This window comes from Anser brachyrhynchus (genome assembly GCF_964034855.1).
Source record: "Anser brachyrhynchus genome assembly, chromosome: 6".
Taxonomy (NCBI): domain Eukaryota; kingdom Metazoa; phylum Chordata; class Aves; order Anseriformes; family Anatidae; genus Anser; species Anser brachyrhynchus.
The window spans coordinates 4144934-4158642 of NC_137700.1; the positions used below are offsets into that span (position 1 = coordinate 4144934).

A 13709-nucleotide genomic window follows, 5' to 3' on the forward strand; every position below is an offset into this window, starting at 1 on the left:
AGGAAAAGCTATTTCCCTCTAACGTAGGAGCACATACTCTAAATGCAAGCTTCACTCAGCTGGTCATTTACTGCAGGACAAGATTTGAAAACTGTTGTGGAGATTCTGTTGGGTTTTCTGCTTACAGAAAAATTAAGTGCCAAATCGCCCTCTACTCCGCTTTGTAGTGCTGCATTTAATGGAGATTCAAAGAATTTCATTTGCTCCTCCGTTTATGGACAACGAGCTGAAGGAACAGGTACAGCACGTTAGCCTGGAATGCCTTCCCTCCCAACCAAAGTAAACTGGAGCTGTAACTAACACAAGCAGAAACAAGGCTTCCACGTTTTCAGCTGAATAAAGTTCCAACAAAATCATCCTCTGGGATTTGAAGCTTACTTCAAATTACATGCCAACAGCTCTTTTCCCTGAAAGGTCTTGCCCAGTTCTTACGTCATAGTAAAGTGTATACCTATAAAATTTACAGTTAACGTCTTCACTTAGTTTGTCCAATTTTTGCATTATCGCTCAGCTGTGTGCTCATTTATAAGCTGATGCATGTATACAAGCTGCTGCTCAAGTCCTACGTCTTGTTTGCAATTCTTCGTTTCCTTGTTGCCAGCATATTGTAAAGCGGATCCCTGCTGCTACTCGCTCTAGAAGAAAAGGAATCATCGGTTTGGTTACCAAATACCCGCTTCTGGAAACCAGAAGTGTTTTGGTCTCTCTTCCCTTCGAATGACTCCACGCCTCTCATCAGATAATGGATTGCTGACCTAGAATCAGAGAACATCCCAAGGTGGAAAGGGCTCACAATAATGAGCGAGTCCAACTCCTGGCTCCACACAGGACCACCCCAAAAGCAGAGCCTATGTCTGAGAGCATTGTTCAAACACTTCTGGACCCCCGTCAGGCTCGGTGCCACGACCACTGCCCTGGGCAGCTGTCCCAGTGCCCGAGCGCCCTCTCAGGGCAGCACCTGAGGCGCACGGGGCTCGGCGGGGCGGCCCGGGAGGGGAGGAGGACGGCGGGGCGAAGCGGCCGCTCCCTCAGAGCCGTGTCCCCGCCGCCTCGCCCGCACGTCGGGGCTTTTTCGTGTCGGGGCTTTTTCGTGTCGCGCCCTCGGGCTCTCGCCGCGGGCGACATGCCGCTCCCCAGCGCGGACAGCTTGCGCGCGGGGCCTGCCCGCGGCGGCGGCGGGAGGGAAACCCCAACCGCAAAGCCCTCCCGGCAGGGAGAGCTCGGGGTGAGGGCCGGTCCGGCACCGACAGTAAAGACACGCCGGAGGAAACGCTCTGCTTTTAGCCGTGAGCACCGCGGCCAGGTTGAAAAGGCGTCACGCTGGAGCTCCGAGTTGGGCGGCGTTCCGAGGCCGTTGTGGCAGTTGTGGAGACGGCCTCGGCTGAGGTGGCGGCTGCTGTCGCTGCTGTCCCCTCTGTCCCCGCTGTTGCCGCTGTTCCCGGCGCCTGGAGACCCCCGGCAGCCCCCTGTGACAGGACCTGTGGCCCCGGGGAGCAGGTCCTGTGGCCCCCTGTGCCCGCCGCCTCGTCGGCCATCCCGGCAGCAATCCTGCCAGCACAGAATAGCTCACCGGCTTTACGTGCGTTTCAGGGTAAAGTGACGATTAACTTCTATTTCCTGGCTTGGGTGCTGCTTTATTCTTTAACGGAGCTTCAGGTTTAAAGGTTAAACTCAGTTCTGTCAAGGTTAAACTCAGTTTCGTGAATGGCATCTTGGACAAAATCTTAAGCTGTGATTGACTCTCTGCTTAACAGAGGCCAAACGTGTACCTACTGAGAAGCAGGTCATAGGTGATAAGCCCTCACAAATTAACTTGCTATCACAAAGTGACGCCCAGAAAAAGTGTATTCAAAAGCTAGGCTCATTATAGAATCACAACCAAGCCATCATGACTGGTGCAGTAGACAGTGAGGTAGAGGGTGAGCCCTGGAAAGACAGAAGTAAAGTAGCAGCGAAATGCAGGTACCTTTGTGCACACGAAGCAGAAAAGCGCAGGCAGTAAAGTAATAGTGCTCCATTACTAGCGTGAGCAACAATTATATATAAATCGCAACCATTATCTATTAGATAATAGGTAATAATTAATAGATAATTGCAAAGCTCCAAAAATGCAATAAATAACTGATTCCCCTCAGAGAATGTCATTTGCATTTTTATATTAAAAAGACTCCAGAGTTGTAATGGATTAAAATCCTACGAAAGTGAAAGAAATGGCATCAGCCACTAGTTCTGCAGAAGCTAAAAGTAATACTGATAGAGTTTTGATGGAAATTTTTCCTTTGTGTGTTTAGTTTGGGGATTCCTTTTAAATCATTCATACCAGCAATTTAGTTCTTCAAGGCCGTTTCTTTGAGATTAAGTGACAGGACTTCTACTACTCTTTTCTTCTTGGAATGCTTCTTGGTATTCTTACGTCAGCCAGAACATTTGTCTCTGTCGCAGATGAGAACAATGACCATAGTTAACAAGCCCAAATCTTCAAAGTCTAAAAAGCCATCTTCAAGGCGGTCTGGCAAATCCAAGAAACCGAGTACTAAAAAACTGATGTCACGCACCGCAAACTGGGGCCGGATACCACCTGCAGAAGATTCAAGCCAAGTCTCTGTGGCCCAAGGATGTGGAGGTGCTATTTATTGTAGATCCTCTGAAAAATCTAAGCCTTTTGCCCAAAGAGATCTAAGTAAGTGTGCGCTTTATCCTGCCTCCGTTTTCTTCAAAACAAAAGTAGAAAGTGGTAGTTCTTGCTTGTTGCACTGATAGAGAACAGGACTACTGTGAATAAAGACTTCCAAAGCGATTCTCCTAAGGCAACTGAAGTGACTGACGTTACAGAAATTAATTTTGATATATTTACAGTCGACAGAGAAATGTGGGGAGCATTTTGTAATGCACTGATTCATCCATATCTTTTCTGTTTTGCAAAGAAAAGTGTTTGATTGTTGCTATTCACAGGTTCCATTATTCACAGGTTTTTGAATGTTAAGATTGCTCAGGAAAAGATCTGATATTTGTAGGGGTACCGTCATTCCTAGTTATTTGTTTTTACATTGTCCTTGCATTTATTACCATATAATTTCAAGTCTAAGTTTGTGGTTGAAGTTATAATAAGGAAAAAAGCATATAATAAGGAAGAAATTAAAATGGTTGACTAAACTTTTTTTTCCCAAAACGTTGTGTTGACCAGCCAATTTGAAGATGGCGGTATTAAAGGTGTCTGCAATAAGTTTTTCTGTTTTGGATTGTAGCTAGTTCCTCTAGGTGCTCCCGCAGAATAGTATTTTTACTATGCCTATATATACTTTATATATTCACTATACCTATATATACTTAATACCTTTCTTAGAAACAAACAAACAAAATCTCTTTTTAAATATAACTTTCTTGCAGTTGTTAATGATGGAATTGCTCCGCCACAAAGGATTCTTTTTCCACCTGAGAAGATACGTATGGATTGGCAAGAAACACAAAGTGTTGGAGTTGGCCTGTACAATCTTGGCAACACGTGTTTTCTTAATGCTACTCTACAGTGTTTGACCTACACCCCCCCACTTGCCAATTACATGCTTTCTCTTGAGCACAGCCAGTCATGTGAGTACTTTCTAACAGTATTTTAAATCTGTTGGATAGCTGTGAAGGTGAAAGAACAGCAGTGATTCTGTGAGACAAACTTACTTGTCTGATTTTACCTGTAGACGCTGGCTTTGAGCATTGTATTAGCAGTGGGCTCGGAATAGCATATGGAGTGCGTTTAATGCACCATGTGTTTTTTTTGTTTGTTTGTTTGTTTGTTTTTTTAAAAGGATCTTTTCTTGCTTCATGGGAATAATGAAGTGCATTGGACAGTAATGCATTTAATGAACATTTGGCATTTGGGCTATTTGGGCTTCCTGCTGCTAGAAAGGCAATAAAATTTAGGATGTTGGCATCATAGGTCTTTAGTCTGCACAGCCGAGGTTCCATAATGCACTACAATAAATGGTCTGTTCGTTGTTGAACCAATTAAAAAAAAAAAAAAAACAAAAAAAACCTAGAAAGCAATATGAGCTGTTATGAACACGACTAGATTTTTTTGTGGGACTGTATTAAAATCTAGACTGATTTTGTCCTAAATAAAATGTTGTACTATAAAGTAAATGTTGTACTAAACCTGTATGCTTTTTAGGCTGGTATCTTTGTATCGATACCTAGAAATTTAACTGTTTTCTTCCTGTATATAGAAATCGTTTCAGTTGAGAATCCTGTTGAAAAAAGGAGGGCAGAAGTACTATTACATACATTACTGTAATTTTTCCTTTTTCCCAAAGGACTCGTAGCTCTGTATCATGAAGCTCACCTGACAGCACTGTGCTGAAAATAACCCACGTTCTCTTAATGCTGTATCATCAAGGTCAAATATTCTTTCCTCATACATTTTGCAACCTGTGGAGTTCACATTCCTGTCAGCCTTTACAAACGTGACTTTGCAGTAGTCTTTTAGATTTCTCATCACAAAATGCACTTGAATACAGGCTTAATGGATATTTTTATTCTATAAAGTTGTGTGAAATGAAATGTTAGGAGACTGTTGGGACAAGGAGAGTGGATATTGTATCTATAGTTTAAATGTTACTTATATGTTTGTTTGTAGTTATGTCTGTTTCGCTAGACTGGGATGCTTTCTTCTTTCACTCTTCAGGTCGTGAACAAGATTTTTGCATGATGTGCACGATGGAGACTCACATTAACCAGGCCCTGCGTTGCACTGTTGATGCCATCGAGCCTACGCGTGTTATCAATAATCTCAGTCGTAAGTGGCTTCAGATGTGTTTCTTTTTCAGCATCTTGTAATCTTCAAATAATTATTTGATGTGTATAAATGGTTTTAACACTGTAAAGAAGAGAGATTTTAGAAACAGGAGAATTACTTCATTTTTAAATGAGGTGAATACTATCATCTTCTTATTTAGGAATAGGACAACATTTCCGTTTTGGCAGTCAAGAAGACGCACACGAGTTCTTGCGCTATACTGTTGATGCTATGCAGGAAGCGTGCTTGAATGGAAGCACCAAGTAAGCATAAACAAATTCACTTTTATACGTTCTCTAGCACCTTTTAGGCCTTTATTTACTATCAAAACTGAAAGTCTAGGTCATCCTTGGTTTTCATAAAACTCTTTGAAGAGTTAACTGTGTGCCTTAAATCTTCTGAGGTCTGATTATAATTTATTTCCAGATTGGACAGATCTTCTCAAGCTACCACCATCATTCATCAAATATTTGGAGGATTTCTAAGATCAAGAGGTACTTTTAAAAATATTCCTGTCCTTAGAACTGATCTGTGTCTTTTGTCGGTAGTAAAGCAGTCTGTAGTTTGTCTGAAGTAGTATCTATCGACAACTTGAATGTGGACAGTTAGTCTCCTTCACGTGTTGTTAAGCATTTATATTTTGCTTCCAGTGAAGTGCTTGAATTGCAAAGCAGTTTCAGATACGTATGAGGCATTTCTTGATATCACTTTGGATGTAAAGGTAGGAGGTTTTGTAAATATAATTCATGATGTTTAAGTACATGTATAACTTTCTAAATTAAACTTGTTTAACTTAAAAAACCAAACCACGTACAATGTTAAAATATAAGAGCTTGGTGGTGGTTAGAAAGTGGATTGGACTTTGTCCTTCTGTGGAACCCCTGTAAATAGTCTCCACGTCTGCATTGGGTTTAAGGGGAAAGAATTTTATTGCTGCGCAAAGTATAATACTGTCACACTTCTTTGTTGTTCTACCTCAATATACGTCTAATTGTTAGACTGTTGGATTTGTTGCCAGTATTGATGACAAAGCACACTATAGATGCTGTCTGCGTTACTGGAAAATGATTTGTTTCAAAGTAGAATGACTTCCAGGTGAGGTAAACGCTGAGCATGCTCTTTCTGCCTCCTTCTTGACAGTGCTCATAGCAGATCGCTTAAGTATGTGTTAGTCAGGTTCTCTTATAAACTCCTAGTGCGTCTCTGGAATTTTGAATTTACAGTGACTTTACGCTCTTCTCTCTCGCTCCTCTAGGCGGTTTCATCTGTTACCAGAGCTCTAGAACTATTTGTGAAACCTGAAGAGCTGGATGGAGAGAATTGCTATAAATGTAGCGAGTAAGATTATTACTAATTATGTCTTAATACTAGATATTAGTTTTATATATTACATGACTTAGAGCGTAAGTTATCCTTTAACTTCATTTAGAAATAAGGAGACGCAGCATTGTTGTTGTTGTTGTTGCTTCATTTTCTAGTAGTGGTGAGCTGAAGCAAGGAGCTATGGAGAATGATTTGGAGTGGAAGGCAGCAGCAGGTTCCTACAGGTCCTAGCGTTCACTGTGAAACAAAGTTAGATTGAGTGTCAGGGAATGTGAGCTGGCTCTGTGGTAATGAATGTTAGCAGCCTGTGCTGGCTCACTAAACAGCGTCTTGCACAGCTCTTGAACTGTGAAACCTGTCGATGTGGACTAATGTCCGAAATGAGCTCCCTTAAGCCTAACCCGTGCACAGGGAAAGCCTGTTGAGTTCAGGCGCTCTCTGTGCTGATCAATATGTAAGATGTTTCTACGTATGTGAGAAACAATTGAACATTTGCATAAGATGGTTTGGCAAAACAAGCTGTTAGTCAAACGTCCCCTCAGAAAAGCACAGAGTGCCCGGCTCAGTTCTGTAGAATTCATGCCTGACCCCTCTAAATGAAAAATGCAGTATCCACTTCTTGTTGTTGGATACTAAGGAAATTAGGGTGTCGAATCAAGAGCGTCCAATAGGTTATTAAAGCAATTTAATCCCAGGTTCGTCTTAGCCTGCGGATCCTAGAAAGCAACATGCAGCGTATTCAGGATTCTCATAAGTGATGTCTGAGGAAGAGAAAGAACTGTAATAGCACCTCACATCTGAATTGCATGGTCCTTCCTTAATGTGCTCTTTGAGGTGTGATCGGTTCAGTCACACTTAAAGCCAGAATTTTCCGTCTTTTTGTGAGCTTAAAAGGAAAGGCCTTGCACATGTACAGTACTTTTTCCATTGCTGATAACTGTTATTAGTCTTATATATAACTCATTTTTACTATTTTTTGTTTATATTTTATAACTCCCTGGTAATACGCTTTCGTGAGAGATTCCTGTTCCCGCTATGCTCTGAGTTGTTGGTAAAACTTACCTTCTTCTCTGTATTAACAAACGTGACATGCAGTGCATGGGTTTATGAAAAGAAAAAACCAAACATATGATGCAAGTAAATATCATTCAAATAGCATAAGCATGCATGAGACATTAAAACGAGTTTGTTTTGGGGGCAAAAAAGATGATGCTTTCAAACACTTGTCTCTGCTTGTTTTTAAGGTGTAAAAAGATGGTTCCTGCATCCAAGAGATTTACCATACACCGTTCTTCCAACGTTCTCACAATATCACTGAAAAGATTTGCAGATTTCACAGGTGGAAAGATCAACAAGGTATATTTCCCGCTGTAATGCAACTTTGTCATCATGTAATGGGACATCCCCCAAAGCTGAAAGTTGTTAATATTTTCAGACAATAATTGTAGACTAACGACTATGGCTTATTCTTTCTCTTAATATCAGTAAAGTTCCTGCTTGACAAGAAGCATATACTTTCCTCTGAGAAGGCTAATTCATCAGAAAACAGTTGTCTGCAACTTCTAGTATTAAACGTTGCTTATGGGAAGACTTATTTTTAGTGAATCAAGAGATATATTCATATAATTCCAGTCTCTGTTTTTTGGAAGTGTTTTTCTCTGGCTAGTCCGCGAAGTACTCTGATATAATTTTTCTATCTTCTTGGTCTCTCTTTAGGAAGTAAAATATCCTGAGTATTTGGACCTCCGAGCCTACATGTCTCAATCAAGTGGAGAACCACTCCTCTATGCCTTATATGCGGTGCTGGTGCATCATGGTATCAACTGTCGCTCAGGACACTATGTATGCTACATAAAGGTAGAAGTCGACATCATTTCTAACAGGGTAAAGGTTGTGCTGGCAAACCAGTTCAAGTGTTACTAGTAGTACTGTTTCTAGGGAAAAAGATTTCATTATATGTTTATTTGACACGTGTGTATTTTATTGCTATCTGTGATTTCATTTGGAAAACATGCAATTCATCTAAAGATATCGTTGTCTTTATTTGCAGGCTGGTAATGGACTTTGGTATCAGATGAATGATGCAAAAGTAGTCCGTACTGACATTAAAAGAGTTCTTGGTCAGCAAGCTTACTTACTTTTTTATATCAGGTAATAACAAGTATTCAAATGTGTTCAGAAGAGATTTACTCTCCTGTTATTGATACTTTTCTTTTTGCAAGTGTTTTTCTTTCTCTCCCAGGAAAAGATGATTATTTCTCTAATTCAGTTCTGTCTAACTTGAAATTCTCTGTCATTTATTATCTTTTGTTGCTTGGCCTTAAACTGCAGCACTTGTGTAAATTGCTGTATATGTGTTATCTGTAGCTGGCTAATTTAGAGAAGGAGAGAAATGAAGGCCATCTGTGGTGTAAGAATGAATTATTGCTCTGAAAGTGATAGTCATAGTAGGAAGACTGTTACCTACTTTTCAGTTTGTAGTCTTGGCTAAGTCTTCTGTAGAGAAGGCTTCCATATCGTATGAACTGTTCCTATAAAATTATAGGATGGGATTTAATCCAAGAGTAGGCCGAAAGAAAAACTAAACTGAGATCACTGCTCTTTTCTGAAGGCGCTATGATTTGACGCTCGGAGAACGTGCTTTTTACTTAGCAGCACCGTCTTATCCCTGTTCATTCCCCCCTGGTCAGCGGGGGGCTAACAGTAAGCAGGCTGGATTTCTGGGACCACGACTTCCTCCTCATATGATTAAGGTAATTTAGGGAAGCGGGAGGGCAGATAATGGCACCAAACGGACAGTGGGTTTGGGGTTTGGTGTGGGGTTTTTTGTTTGGTTTTTGGCATCTTTGTTTTGTTTTCCTTCCCACGCTGCAGCTGTCTTCACAGCCCTCATGCTACAGCCAGAGTCATTCAAACAGTGGTTACTGCTGAATTGCGCAGCCATGCGACTCCATTGTTTATACCTCCTAGACAGCTTTGTAAAGCACAGAGAGCTACGCTCTTTGACAATTTAAGTAGAGTGTACTAATCCTCGAATCATTTAAAAGAGGACTTGTTTTTCCTATCGACGTCACTTTAGCTAAGACAGGGAAACCAAATTGTCTTATTCCTGAGCACCAGAACAATTATTCCAGGCTTTTTGGGGTATGTTTAAAGGGGAAACTAAATATATTTGGGAATAGCTTTAGGCAATGTTAAGTTGTTTGGATGGTTTTCAAAAATGATGTTAATTTGATATCAATATGCAGTAAACCAAAAGCAGGAATTAAATACACTTATGGGACTTGCATTTATCTTTTAAGGGCAGTGTTTTTTGCTTTTTAGGTGTTAAGACCATTTGTAGAAATACTTAGTAGGAGAATGACATGTTTAAAAATGTTAAATGGAGTGTTTCCATTAACCCGTCTTGCAATTTCTTCTTTTTAAATACAGAATTCAAGTCGTTTAAATGGAAATGGATCCATAAAAGAGGATGCAAATACCACTGGTGTCACCCTAAAAAGGCCATCTTCAGCACCACCAATGGCCTGTGTTCAAGAACAGGCGATTACCAGGCCTTCAATTACTGATACGTCAAAAAACCAGAAGATCACCATCAGTATTCACAATAAATTGCCTGCTCGTCAGACTGTGTCACAGCCTGACTGTCTTAGCAGTGCTGTGGAGGATGAAGATCTCTACAAGGCTGTTCCTTCATCCACAATCACAAATTCGGTAAAGCAAATGAAGCAAATACAAATACAAAAAAAAAAAAAAAAGAGTTTCTGCTGAAATTTTTGTGGAGCCAAAGGTGAATGGAAATCCTAAACTCAGCTCTGATAACACAGTCCCTTACGGTGCAGAATCTTCAGGAAAATCTGAGGAGGAGTCAAAGGGCTTATTTAAAAGGAATTGCAATGCAATGTGGAATTTTGGTTGGAAAGGTAGTCCGTACATCGCAGAATTCCCATTCTTCCTGTCAGAATGCTGATGAAGGAAGATCCCAGCATGAGCTGCCAAACACTGATTCACTGAATGGTGCTATTAGTTTAGTTCATGAATCTAAAGAAAACGGACTGAAACTTGATGATTCCACTTGCCAAGTTGAACCTGTTAAACCTTGTGAGATGTTCTTTTCTAAAACAAACGGATTGCTTGAAACATAGTAGTTTGCTCCATCGAGAATTTCTCACCCACGATGTATTCGGGAGTGTTTATCATGTTCCTAATTCAGGCGAAATGCTGAGAAAACACAGCACAAATTTGATCGTAACCCTTTGTGATATTATGCCATTAGAATTTGCAGAGCTGAGCTGACATTAGAACTTGTCAGCTTAAGCTGAGCTGAGATAAAAATTCTTAAGTTTCATAAAGTAGATTTTGGGAGGTGAGTTGGCGTTATCTTTGAAGTGTAGATAATGCATACAACACAAAGCGATCTTGCTTAGCATTTAATGTAGAAATTCTGAGAAGACTAGTCCTCAGCACAAATGGTATTTTTTCTGTCTGCTGACTTGTGCGTTTTAGTTGCAGATGCCTGGAGCTATGCCTCCAGTCCCTCGAGAAGTCATCATGGAATCCCTCACGGCCAGCCAGCTGAACAGCTTGTCAGAGGAAATAAGGTAAAATGAGCACAGTCTGATTAAGATTTTATGGAAGTTCATTGCGGTTTTATCTGTCTACTAATACTATTTAATGGAAGGATTTAAATCAGTAGAATTCCGTACTGTATGGCCAGTGTTGCGAACAGAACTAATGATCGACACTGTGCATAGCACTCTGATGCAGGCTGGTGCCTCGCGGAGAACTTGTGTTTCTTCATAGAATGTTTTTCCATTTTTCTCCATTATCTGGAGAAACATTGGCTGTTCCCCCGTCGCCCCCACCCCTTTTTTCTCAGAGCAGCAGGTGGAGGGAGACGGAAACGTGTTTTTATTTTGTGCAGTGTCCCGGGACCTCCGAAATCTACTGAGAATGATGAATACCTTGAACAGTACCAATGTGATGACCGTGGAGACAAGGAGAAACCAAGAAGATCAAAAGAACATGAACTGATTTCAGAAGAAAATGTTTTCTACATCAAAGAGTCTTCTGAGACTGGTGAGAAATTGCGGCAAACTTCCCCTCTAAAGTCTGACAGTGAATGTAGTTCTAAAAACCTTTCCTCCTTAGCTATTACAGATAGATGCCAAGATACAAAGGACGAGACTAAAAAATCTGACAAAGAGCGTTACCAGAGAAAGAGGGAACATTCTCCTACTGAAGAGAAGGAGAGTAAAAAGATGGTCATTCCAGCAAGAGAAGGTGCTCTCGGAGTGTGGAAGTTGTTAAGCAAAAGCGTCGCAAGCAGGAGTATTGGGAGGGAAGCAGGTACAGATCTTCCCATAGTGAAAGGAACAGCCCTGATAATGGCAGAAGACCAGTAAAATATTCAAAGTACAGATCTCGAAGCAGAGGAAGATCAGAACAAGATAGCGCTAGATATTACCATTCCAAAGGGGAAAGAAGTTGGAGCAGAGAAAGATACTATCAAGATGAACCACGGAAATGGGAAAAATGTAGCTATTACAAGGATTACTATTCACCTCATGCAGCAGGAGACAGTAGAGAGAGAAAGTTCTCTCACGGTGATAAAGACTTTGACAAATTGACTCAGACTTACTCCAGCAGGTCACATAAGCGTTATCATTACAAAAGCAGATGGCCTCACGGTTCCCTCTTGAGAGAGGAAGATGTACATCACTTTAGCACACCCAGAGCAGACTCACATCGTTGCTCAGTAGCTCAGCAACATTCTGGAAAACATTCGCGTGAGAGACATGCACTTCCGCCTGTGTCAGCTCATTTGGAGAACTGTCGCCAGAAAAAGGCAAAAGAAGGAAACAGAAAAAGACAATATACTCGTGCAGAAGGTAGTGAAAGTGAAATAGAAAGGCAACGCAGAAAGGTAGAAAAGGAGGTTTTAGGTGGTGAAAACATGAAAAAATATAAGAAGTTCTAGAAGAAAAAGAAGTCTGAAGATAAACAGGGAGAGAAGGATTCCAAGTAAGCAGGGATTCCAGCCTAATCAGCATTTTTTTTCCTAATTCTTTTCTGGGTGCTTCTCATGTTTTGTTTTTTTTTTCATAGTTTCTGAGTTATTTAGATAGCATAATCTGGCTGGGGATCATGACTGGGGATCATTAGGTTGATCAGTGAAGACAGGAAAGGTATTGCTGAATTGTGTCAGAGCACTAGCTTTGGACCACGTAGTTCGAATCACATCTGCACACCATTCTGGATTAGGTTAAAATATTTTTTTTTTTTTACTTGCACATATTCCAGAGCTAACCATTGTTAATGATCTGTGTACCAACCAGGACCTATGGTCCTTCAATCTGAGGGCTTAAGTTTGCTGCATCTAAAGGAAGTTACATGTGCACAAAGTACCACAAAATAGCTGACATGCGGCAAATCATCGCCTGTGGTAAAATAAATAAAGTTTCCTGTATGCAACAAGTGCCACATCTTTTTTTCTCTTTTTAACTTGCATGTTTCTTTCAGACTTTATGATTTGTATTTCTCTGCGCTCCACTTTGACAATGCCAATCGCAAGCGTAACAAAAAGAAGAAAAAGGAGAAACATCAGGAAAGTGAAAGGCTTCTTGGAACACTTAGATCCTCGTTTCCAGAAGAAAACCCGGGAGAAGAAGGAAGAATCCCATCCTCCAGATGGCTCTTTATGAGAGCAATGCAGAAGTGAGGGCAGTAAACAACCTCACAAGGAAGGGAAGCCTTCCAGTGCAGGTGAAAGGAAGAAACATCGCATCCAGCGAGTATATTAAAGGTAAGCGGCTGCAGCATGTTTATGGGATTCCTTTTAGATTAATCTAGAGATTATCTAAAACAGTCTTTAAATGCTTGATGACTGAACAGTCTGCTGGATATTAAAATATGTTTTGAAAAATATGTTTCAAATGTTGTTTTTTCAGCTGTGTGGGGAGAACAAATACAGTGGCTATGAATATTTTGGCTATTATTCAGAACAGCATGTGGAGGGATATGTAAACTATGTAATATGTAAAAATATGTACTATGTAAAAATCCTGCTTTTTTTCTCCTTTTTGTTTTTTTTTTTTGTCTTTTTCTTTTTTTCCCTGCTATTATAGGTTTAAGAATATAGAGGAATGCGCTGATGGAAGCCATGTAAAGAGTCTCCAAATTTGCATTGGGTTTAAGCGGAAAGAATTTTATGTCTGCACAAATTATGATACTGTCAAAACTTCTTTGTTGTTCTACCTCAATATACATCTAATTGTTAGACTGCTGGATTTGTTGCCAGTATTGATGACAAAGCACACTATAGATGCTGTCTGCGTTACTGGAAAATGATTTGTTTCAAAGTAAAATGACTTCCAGGTGAGGTAAACGCTGAGCATGCTCTTTCTGCCTCCTTCTTGACAGTGCTCATAGTAGATCGCTTAAGTATGTATTAGTCAGGTTCTCTTATAAACTCCTAGTGCGTCTCTGGAATTTTGAATTTACAGTGACTTTACGCTCTTCTCTCTCGCTCCTCTAGGCGGTTTCATCTGTTACCAGAGCTCTAGAACTATTTGTGAAACCTGAAGAGCTGGATGGAGAG

At 40.6% G+C, this 13709-nt stretch overlaps 1 pseudogene across 1 annotated transcript; it reads left to right on the top strand.

Moving 5' to 3' along the window:
• The first annotated feature begins 2451 nt into the window (after positions 1 to 2451).
• On the top strand, positions 2452 to 13392 carry LOC308197501 (ubiquitin carboxyl-terminal hydrolase 42-like; annotated as a pseudogene). Its single transcript has 15 exons — positions 2452 to 2680; positions 3388 to 3588; positions 4676 to 4786; positions 4947 to 5049; positions 5213 to 5280; positions 5437 to 5507; positions 6042 to 6124; positions 7354 to 7465; positions 7826 to 7966; positions 8160 to 8260; positions 8721 to 8862; positions 9542 to 10251; positions 10622 to 10710; positions 11034 to 12133; positions 12632 to 13392. The product of its transcript is annotated as a ubiquitin carboxyl-terminal hydrolase 42-like (transcript).
• Positions 13393 to 13709: the final 317 nt, after the last annotated feature.